Genomic DNA, 9357 nt, shown 5'->3' on the forward strand with positions numbered 1-9357 from the left:
GCCATCTAACCATCTCATTCTCTGTCATCCCCTTCTCCTCCTGCCTTCAATCTTTCCCAATATCAGGGTCTTTTCTTTCTTTTTTTTTTAATTTTATTTTATTTTTAAACTTTACAAAATTGTATTAGTTTTGCCAAATATCGAAATGAATCCATCACAAGTATATATGTGTTCCCCATCTTGAACCCTCCTCCCTCCTCCCTCCCCATACCATCCCTCTGGGTCATCCCAGTGCACCAGCCCCAAGCATCCAGTATCGTGCATCGAACCTGGACTGGCAACTCGTTTCATACATGATATTATACATGTTTCAATGCCATTCTCCCAAATCTTCCCACCCTCTCCCTCTCCAACAGAGTCCATAAGACTGTTCTATACATCAGTGTCTCTTTTGCTGTCTCGTACACAGGCTTATTGTTACCATCTTTCTAAATTCCATATATATGCGTTAGTATACTGTATTGGTGGTTTTCTTTCTGGCTTACTTCACTCTGTATAATAGGCTCAAGTTTCATCCACTTCATTAGAACTGATTCAAATGTATTCTTTTTAATGGCTGAGTAATACTCCATTGTGTATATGTACCTCAGCTTTCTTATCCATTCATCTGCTGATGGACATCTAGGTTGCTTCCATGTCCTGGCTATTATAAACAGTGCTGCGATGAACATTGGGGTACACGTGTCTCTTTCCCTTCTGGCTTCCTCAGTGTGTATGCCCAGCAGTGGGATTGCTGGATCATAAGGCAGTTCTATTTCCAGTTTTTTAAGGAATCTCCACACTGTTCTCCATAGTGGCTGTACTAGTTTGCATTTCCACCAACAGTGTAAGAGGGTTCCCTTTTCTCCACACCCTCTCCAGCATTTATTGCTTGTAGACTTTTGGATTGCAGCCATTCTGACTGGTGTGAAATGGTACCTCATAGTGGTTTTGATTTGCATTTCTCTGATAATGAGTGATGTTGAGCATCTTTTCATGTGTTTGTTAGCCATCTGTATGTCTTCTTTGGAGAAATGTCTATTAAGTTCTTTGGCCCATTTTTTGATTGGGTCATTTATTTTTCTGGAGTTGAGCTGTAGGAGTTGCTTGTATATTTTTGAGATTAGTTGTTTGTCAGTTGCTTCATTTGCTATTATTTTCTCCCATTCTGAAGGCTGCCTTTTCACCTTGCTAATAGTTTCCTTTGATGTGCAGAAGCTTTTAAGTTTGATTACGTCCCATTTGTTCAAATGTGTCAGTTCTTCACATCAGGTGGCCAAAGTATGGGACTTTCAGCTTCAGCATTAGTCCTTCCAATGAATCAGGACTGATTTCCTTTAGGATGGACTGCTTGGATCTTTTTGCAGTGCAAGGGACTCTGAAGAGTCTTATCCAACACCACAGTTCAAAAGCATCTATCTTCAGTGCTCAGCTTTTGTTATAGTCCAACTCTCACATCCATACATGACCACTGGAAAAACCATAGACTTGACTAGAAGGACCTTTGCTGGCAAAGTAATGTCTCTTCTGTCTAGGTTGGTTATAACTTTCCTGCCAAGGAGTAAGTGTCTCTTAATTTGATGGCTGCAATCACAGTCTGCAGTGATTTTGGAGCCAAAAAAAATAAAGTCTCTTGCTGTTTCCACTGTTTCCTCATCTATTTGCCATGAAATGATGGGACCAGATGCCATGATCTTAGTTTTCTGAATGTTGAGCTTTAAGCCAACTTTTTCACTCTCTTCTTTTGCTTTCATCAAGAGACTCTTTAGTTCTTCTTTGCTTTCTGCCATAAGGGTGGTGTCATCTGCATATCTGAGGTTATTGATATTTCTCCTGGTAAATTTGATTCCAGCTTCTGCTTCATCCAGCCCAGGATTTCTCATGATGTACTCTGCATAGAAGTTAAATAAGCAGGGTGACAATATACAGCCTTGATGTACTCGTTTCCCTATTTGGAAACAGTCTGTTGTTCCATGTCCAGTTCTAGCTGTTGCTTCCTGACCTGCATATCTATTTCTCAAGAGGCAGGTTAGGTGGTCTGGTATTCCATCTCTTTCAGAACTTTCCACAGTTTTTGGTGATCCACACAGTCAAAGGCTTTTGCATAGTCAATAAAGCAGAAATAGATGTTTTTCTGTGACTCTCTTGCTTTTTCAATGATCCAGTGGATGCTGGCAATTTGACCTCTGGTTCCTCTGCCCTTTCTGAAACCAATTTCAACATCTGGAAGTTCACAGTTCATGTACTGTTGAAGCCTGGCTTGCAGAATTTTGAGCATTACTTTACTAGCATGTGAAATGAGTGCAATTGTGTGGTAGCTTGAGCATTCTTTGGCATTGCCTTTCTTTGGGATTGGAATGAAAACTGACCTTTTCCAGTTCTGTGGCCACTGCTGAGTTTTCCAAATTTGCTGGCATATTGAGTGCAGCACTTTCACAGCATCATCTTTCAGGATTTGAAAGAGCTCACCTGGAATTCCATCACCTCCACTAGATTTGTTCATAGTGAAGCTTCCTAAGGCCTACTTTACTTTGCATTCCAGGATATCTGGCTCTAGGTGAGTGAGCACACCATCATGATTATCTGGGTCATGAAAATGTTTTTTGTAGAGTTCTGTGTATTCCTGCCACCTCTTCTTAATATCTTCTGCTTCTATTATGTCCATACCATTTTTGTCCTTTATTGTGCCCATCTTTGCATAAAATGTTCCCTTAGTATTTCTAATTTTCTTGAAGTGATCTCTAGTCTTTCCCATTCTATTGTTTTCCTCTATTTCTTTGCAATGATTACTGAAGAAGGCTTTATCTCTCCTTGCTGTTCTTTGGAACTCTGCATTCAAATGGGTATATCTTTCTTTTCTCCTTTACGTTTTGCTTCTCTTCCTTTCACAGCTATTTGTAAGGGCTCCTCAGACAAACATTTTGCTTTTTTGCATTCATTTTTCTTGGGGATGGTCTTGATCCCTTTCTCCTATACAATGTCACAAACCTCCATCCATAGTTTATCAGACACTCTGTCTATGAGATCCAATCCCTTGAATCTATTTTTCACTTCCACTGTATAATTGTAAAGGATTTGACTTAGATCATACCTGAATGGTCTAATGGTTTTCCCTACTTTCTTCAATTTAAGTCTGAATTTGGCAATAAGGAGTTCATGATCTGAGCCACAGTCAGCTCCTGGTCTTGTTTTTGCTGACTGTATAGAGCGTCTCCATCTTTGGCTGCAAAGAATATAATCAATCTGATTCTGGTATTGACCATCTGGTGATGTCCATGTGTAGAGTCCTGTCTTGTGTTGTTGGAAGAGGGTATTTGCTATGACCAGTGCGTTCTCTTGGCAAAACTCTATTAGCTTTTGCTGTGCTTCATTCTGTACTCTAAGGCCAAATTTGCCTGTTATCAGAACAAACACTGCTTATTGACAGTAAGAGAGGCTGCCACTGCCATAGTTTGTATTTGGCAGAGACCAAAACCATGGTAGGCAGAGAAGTTAAAAAGCTTGATGGTGGCAAAGGGGGAAGGTCCAACCTGATGGGAGGTTGTGCGTGTAGGGAAGGTGGAGGCAAATTGATGAGGAGATGGGCATCCTATGAATTGCTGAGCGGGAGCATATTTGGTGTTTCCCCATTGGTCCTAAGTGGGGGTTGTGGGCAAAAATGGCATGCTCTCATTTTAGTTCTAACTACTTGAGCCAACTGCTGCAAAGGTGTAGTTTGTCTTTCTGAACTGAACCCCTCCTTTGTTGTCTTCAGTCAACTCCATACGGGACGCAGTGCCCCAGAGCAGATACATTAGCTTCTGGCGGGAAACCCTGGGTCCCAGTTCCACGTCTGCTGTCATCCACAGCTGCACTAACCAAATGCATCTTTCATTGAACGTCCTCAGACAGTTGTTCTTCCTGGCAGCTGTGAGGTGTCTAGACTCTATCCCAAAAGACCATGGCTGCCTATTCCTTGTGCCTTTTCCCTGAAGATCAGCCTCAGGACACTGCCTTCTCTTTCTGGCCCAGCCTAAAGCCAGCACAAAACCTACTCTTCTTACTCTGAGGCTGTGAATCCATCCAAGATATTTTGCATGGTAGGATACTTCCATGAGGTGAATCCCAGTTACCCAGGGAAACTACAAGACTTGGGGCACTTTCTAACACTTAACTAAAGGCATGGGAGTGAGCTAAGTCAGCCTTTGTCATGTTAGGAGGTTGGAGGGAAGAGCTTGTTAAAGCTGGAGGACCACAGCTCTGAGAAGGAAGACTGAATTCCCAGATACATACATTCTTGGAGAATAGAACTCTCCCAGTGGGGAAAAAGAATCTGAAGTGGAAAGGAGGCAAGGATAGGTGGACTTCCAGGATGGTTCTTTTGGAGGCAAATGTCATCTCAACCACTCAAGTGAGATGACAATGCCCATGCCCTCTGAAAGCTAGAAGCTTGCTCTGGCTCTAGGCCAGGATGTACTCTGGACAGTTTGGAAATAAGAAAACCCTTGGAGGTTTGCTATACTGTTTATCTATGTCTCCTGGATCTTGCTATTGGGTGGGGAGAGAGCAGCCTGCTTGAGTTTCCTGGTGCCAAATTTTTGTTCCAAAGGGCTGGTGAGGCAGAGTAGAAGCCGCTTCTGTTTCCAACCTGGCAGATGGGTTGGAGGGCCAAGGGCAGGGCCTTCCACTGTACTGACATCTGAGCCTAAACTTGAAAAGGTCAAAAGCTCAAGAGACTGACTTGTATCTCAGGACTCTTCTGAGGGGAACAGGGATTTAGTCATCAGCCACAACAGAGACAGAGTGCAACTGGATTCCCTCAGTTTGGTCTCAGTCTCCCACTCCTGCTGCCCAAACTTCATCCAGGTGGCCAGGCTGGTCAAGATGTTAGGTCAAGTCTCCAAAGGTCTTATGCATTTCCTGGTCTGCTCTTGGATCAGGGACTCAAAGCTGGGCTAGAAGGAGTGTAATCAGCTGTTTTAGAACCTCAGTAGCTCATCCAGGAGCTGTTTGATCTTGGTTTCAAGGTCATCCCATGCAAGCTGAAGCTCTTCTGGGGCCTGGTGGAGTTTGGGGAGCACTGATCTTGTCTTTTCCTTTGGCTGATACTTCTCCATCTTGTCCTGAAGTCACCTATAGTCCTACTCTATAGGAAGGCTGCTTCCCACCACCATGTTGAGGTTCTGGGAGACACTGTCAAACTTTTTCAGGGGTCAACCATGGTCTTTTGGATCTGATTAAACTTTCCCTGGCTAAAGGGATCCATCCACTTCATGACCATGTCCAGGATGGCCATCACATTCATAAAGTCCTGGTCTTACTGGAGAGGGGATTAGAGAGTAAGTCTAAGGACACCTCCACAGCCAATTTGATAGCCAAGTCAGCACTGGGGCTTCTCTTCATGTCCTTTTGCAGCCTCCTGGTCTGCTCTTCCAGTTGCTGGAATTTTCCATACACTGTTTCAAAGTCTCTCTCCACTGCTGGCCAATCTTGGAAGGAATTCACTTCAGAGTCATAAACATGGCCCTGCTGTCAGGGCCCTCAGCTGCAATTCAGTCCTCCTTTTATTTTCAAGGAGACTTGCTTTACTTAGAATGAAAAATTCTGCTAGGGATAAAGTCAACACAAACATATGTATGGTACACAAATATATGTATGGAATATTGCATATACAAAGAAAGCTTGTAGGGGGTTGTATCAATGCAAAAATAAGAAGTTAGGAGCAAGGAAAAATTTTGCCCTACAAGTTTCAGAAGGAGCATGGCTCTGCCAGTGATGGATTTCAAGCTTCTGGCCTTCAGAACTGTGACACAATAAACTTCAGTGGTTTTGCTGCTGCTGCTGCTGCTGCTAAGTCACTTCAGTCGTGTCTGACTCTGTGTGACCCCATAGACGGCAGCCCACCAGGCTCCCCTGTCCCTGGGATTCTCCAGGCAAGAACACTGGAGTGGGTTGCCATTTCCTTCTCCAATGCATGAAAGTGAAAAGGGAACGTGAAGTCGCTCAGTCATGTCCGACTCTTAGTAACCCCATGGACTGCAGCCTACCAGGCTCCTCTGTCCATGGGTTTTAAGCCACCTAATTTGTGGTAGTTTGTGATGGCAGCACTGGAAATGAATATATATTTTCTACACAAATGATTGCCTAGTATGCTATAGCTTATCTCAAAAGGATGTTCCTCTCTGTTGCTGGAGGTGCTCAAATACAAGTAGGAAGACTACTCAGTGGTGATGTTGTTGAGGAATTTAAATTATCACTTTAAGAGCCCCACCTAGCCCAGATTCTATGATCTTAAGACATGAAGAGCTTCAGTTCAATTCAGTCACTCAGTCATGTCTGACTCTTTGTGACCCCATGGACTGCAGCACACCAGGCTTCCCTGTCCATCACCAACTCCCAGACCTTGCTCAAACTCATGTCCATCAGGTCGGTGATGCCATCCAACCATCTCATCCTCTGTCATCCCCTTCTCCTCCTGCCTTCAATCCTTCTCAGGATCAGGGTCTTTCCCAATGAGTTAGTTCTTCGCATCAGGTGGCCAAAGTACTGGAGTTTCAGCTTTAGCATCATTCCTTCCAAAGAACACCCAGGACTGATCTCCTTTAGAATGGACTGGTTAGATCTCCTTACAGTCCAAGGGACTCTCAAGAGTCTTCTCCAACACCACAGTTCAAAAGCATCAATTCTTTGGTGCTCAGCTTTCCTTATGGTCCAATTCTCACATCCATACAAGACTACTGGAAAAACCATGGCTTTGACTAGACAGATCTTTGTTGGCAAAGTAATGTCTCTGCTCTTTAGTATGCTATCTAGTTTAGTCACAGCTTTTCTTCCAAAGAGCAAGAGTCTTTTAATTTCATGACTGTGGTCACCATCTGCAGTGATTTTGGGGACCAAGAAAATAGTCTGTCACTGTTTCCGTTGTTTCCCCATCTATTTGCCATGAAGTGATGGGACCAGATGTCATGATCTTCATTTTTTGAGTGTTGATGTTTTAAGCCAGCTTTTTCACTCTCCTCTTCACTTTCATCAAGAGGCTCTTTAAATCCTCTTTGCTTAGAGGATGATCTTGGAGCTTGGAGAGGAATGATTCTGGGATTACATTACAACATTTGAAGGTTTACCCTGATGAGTGTTGCTAGTACAGTTAGATTTTTCTATATTTGTTTGCCCAGTCTTATAAGCTACAGCCATCAATTAGAGAAAAAGACTTTAAAGTGCTGTTCAGGTCTTTCTTAATGATTTATCCACTTTCAAACAGTGTTCATCCTCCAGGTGCATTGTGGATTTAATTGCTTTGTCTATATCTTGCCATTTTTCAGATCTAGGAGTGAAAATGTGTGTTTCAGATGTGAAATACTGCCTTGAACTAAGAAAGCAGGAGTGATTTAAGACACCCAAGCCCCTCACCACAGCCCTCAAAGTCTTTACTTTCTCTTAGAATTTCAGTATAGATACCTATGACTGTGAAAACTACCAAGGCTAAAAATAAAACAAATTGTATCAGTTTCAAAGATCTCCTATCTATGCTCCTTGCTGGAGACAGGAATCCCTCCCCTTTTGTTGTTAAAAAGAGTCTCAGTATCTTTCTTGAGATTATCCCCTACTATTGGATATTGATTTATCATTTTCATAAAATTGCAAATGGGAGCCCACTGCCCAAGACCAGTCATAAATTATGAAAATGTGTTCAGCTCCTCAGTAGGGACTGATCTTATGGGGAGAATTTCCCAGAACTAAATTTAACTGCTTTGCATAGGTTTGCAAGGAGGTTTGATGTCCCTGGCCCTCTGATGAGGAAGGAAAAATAGAAAAGGACTAACATTTGTTAACAACCTACTAGGGACCAAATTCTTTATATGGTACTTAATTGAATGCTTTTAACACAATGAAGCATAATCATCGTCTGCTTTGATAGAAGAAAAAATAGGGGCACAGAGCAATAGAAGACTTTCCCCAGGCTAGTGAAGGAACAGAGCCAGATTCAAACCTAACTTTGCCTCTGAAATTAAACCTCTTTTCACGTATTGCATTGCCTTTCTAAAGTGGAACAGTAATATCTCAGCTAGGGTAGATGGGGTGGTTTTTATTAACATCAACCTAAACCTTGTGTTCTTCAAGTTCTGATTGATTTGCTCCAAGAAGCCATTAAGAAAGGACACTGATCAGGGGCTATAAATTAACACCTTCTTCATACACAACTCTAAGCAGCTATTTAAAACTGGGGTAATATCTTCTTTAAAAAAAAAAATTATCAGTTGTCTGGGTATTTATGCTCTATCACTCTTGATTTTTCATCCTTGACTCCATTAATAGAATTTTCCTTAATTCCTTTTCTCTTTTTATGGCTTTGCAAGGGGCTAATTTGCAGGCAAAACTGCTAATTTTACAGTTGCTTTCTGCTTTGTCAGCATGAGCCTGAATGAGGAGTTATTAATAGAAGAATAGGATTCCCTTTTCATCCTTTTGCTCTTGACTGTTGTAGGAGGTGGGACAAAATCCATTATTTAATAACATTTGTTCTTCTTGAAAGGTCATCATTCCAGCCTTTCAGCTTCCACTAAAGCATAGCAGTATCAGCAGCCACTTTCTCTTCCTGAAAGGCTTCTGGAACTCCTCCAGGTTATACGGTTGGCATAAAACTGTCTTTGAGATCCACCTTGGGAGTGGGGTCCAGCTGGGAAATTCTCGTGGTATTTCTGTGCATTTTCCAAATAGTAATTTCTAGCCACAATTATTTTTAAGCGTTCCAGTCACCTATATTCCTAGAAAGGATGCTGAATTGGGGATGTATCAGTTGAAAATTGTACTTGGTTGCTCATAGCAGATAATAGAGATAATAGTAGCATAAACAAGAAGAATTTATTTTTCACATAAAACATATTTTTAAACCAGGCATTTAGAATTGGTATGGTGACCTCACAATGCCATCAGGATCCCAGGGTCCTTATGTCTCTCAATTTTATTGTCACTACCATGTCACTTCCATGCCCATGGTCTAAGCCACTAGATTCATGACTCTAAATATATGAGTCTAATCAGTAATCAAAACATGTAGTAAAGGGCACTTTTGGGAATTTCCCAGAAGCCCTCACAGGAGATTCCATTTATATCCTCAAACTGTATGGAAGACTGGGAATTACACATAGTTTTCATCTGGGCACATTGTTCTCTCCATAGTATCTAGGGTTATCTTACTAAGATAGGGTAGGAAAATATTACAGGGGCAACTAGGTTAGGACAATATTACAGAGGCACATAGTATGTTTGCTACATAAAACAAAAAGAATGACTAAATAAAATTGAGTCAATAAGCTCTTACTAAGCACCTATTTCATGTCTGGAAATGAAATAGAAAGGTTAAATTAATTCCTTTAAGGAACAAAAGCTTAAATACCT

The 9357-nt window shown here is 41.8% G+C and overlaps 1 pseudogene; it reads right to left on the bottom strand.

Moving 5' to 3' along the window:
* Positions 1 to 4788: 4788 nt before the first annotated feature.
* On the bottom strand, positions 4789 to 7152 carry LOC100139588 (bridging integrator 3-like; annotated as a pseudogene).
* Positions 7153 to 9357: the final 2205 nt, after the last annotated feature.

The sequence above is a fragment of the Bos taurus genome, chromosome 3 (genome assembly GCF_002263795.3).
Source record: "Bos taurus isolate L1 Dominette 01449 registration number 42190680 breed Hereford chromosome 3, ARS-UCD2.0, whole genome shotgun sequence".
Taxonomy (NCBI): domain Eukaryota; kingdom Metazoa; phylum Chordata; class Mammalia; order Artiodactyla; family Bovidae; genus Bos; species Bos taurus.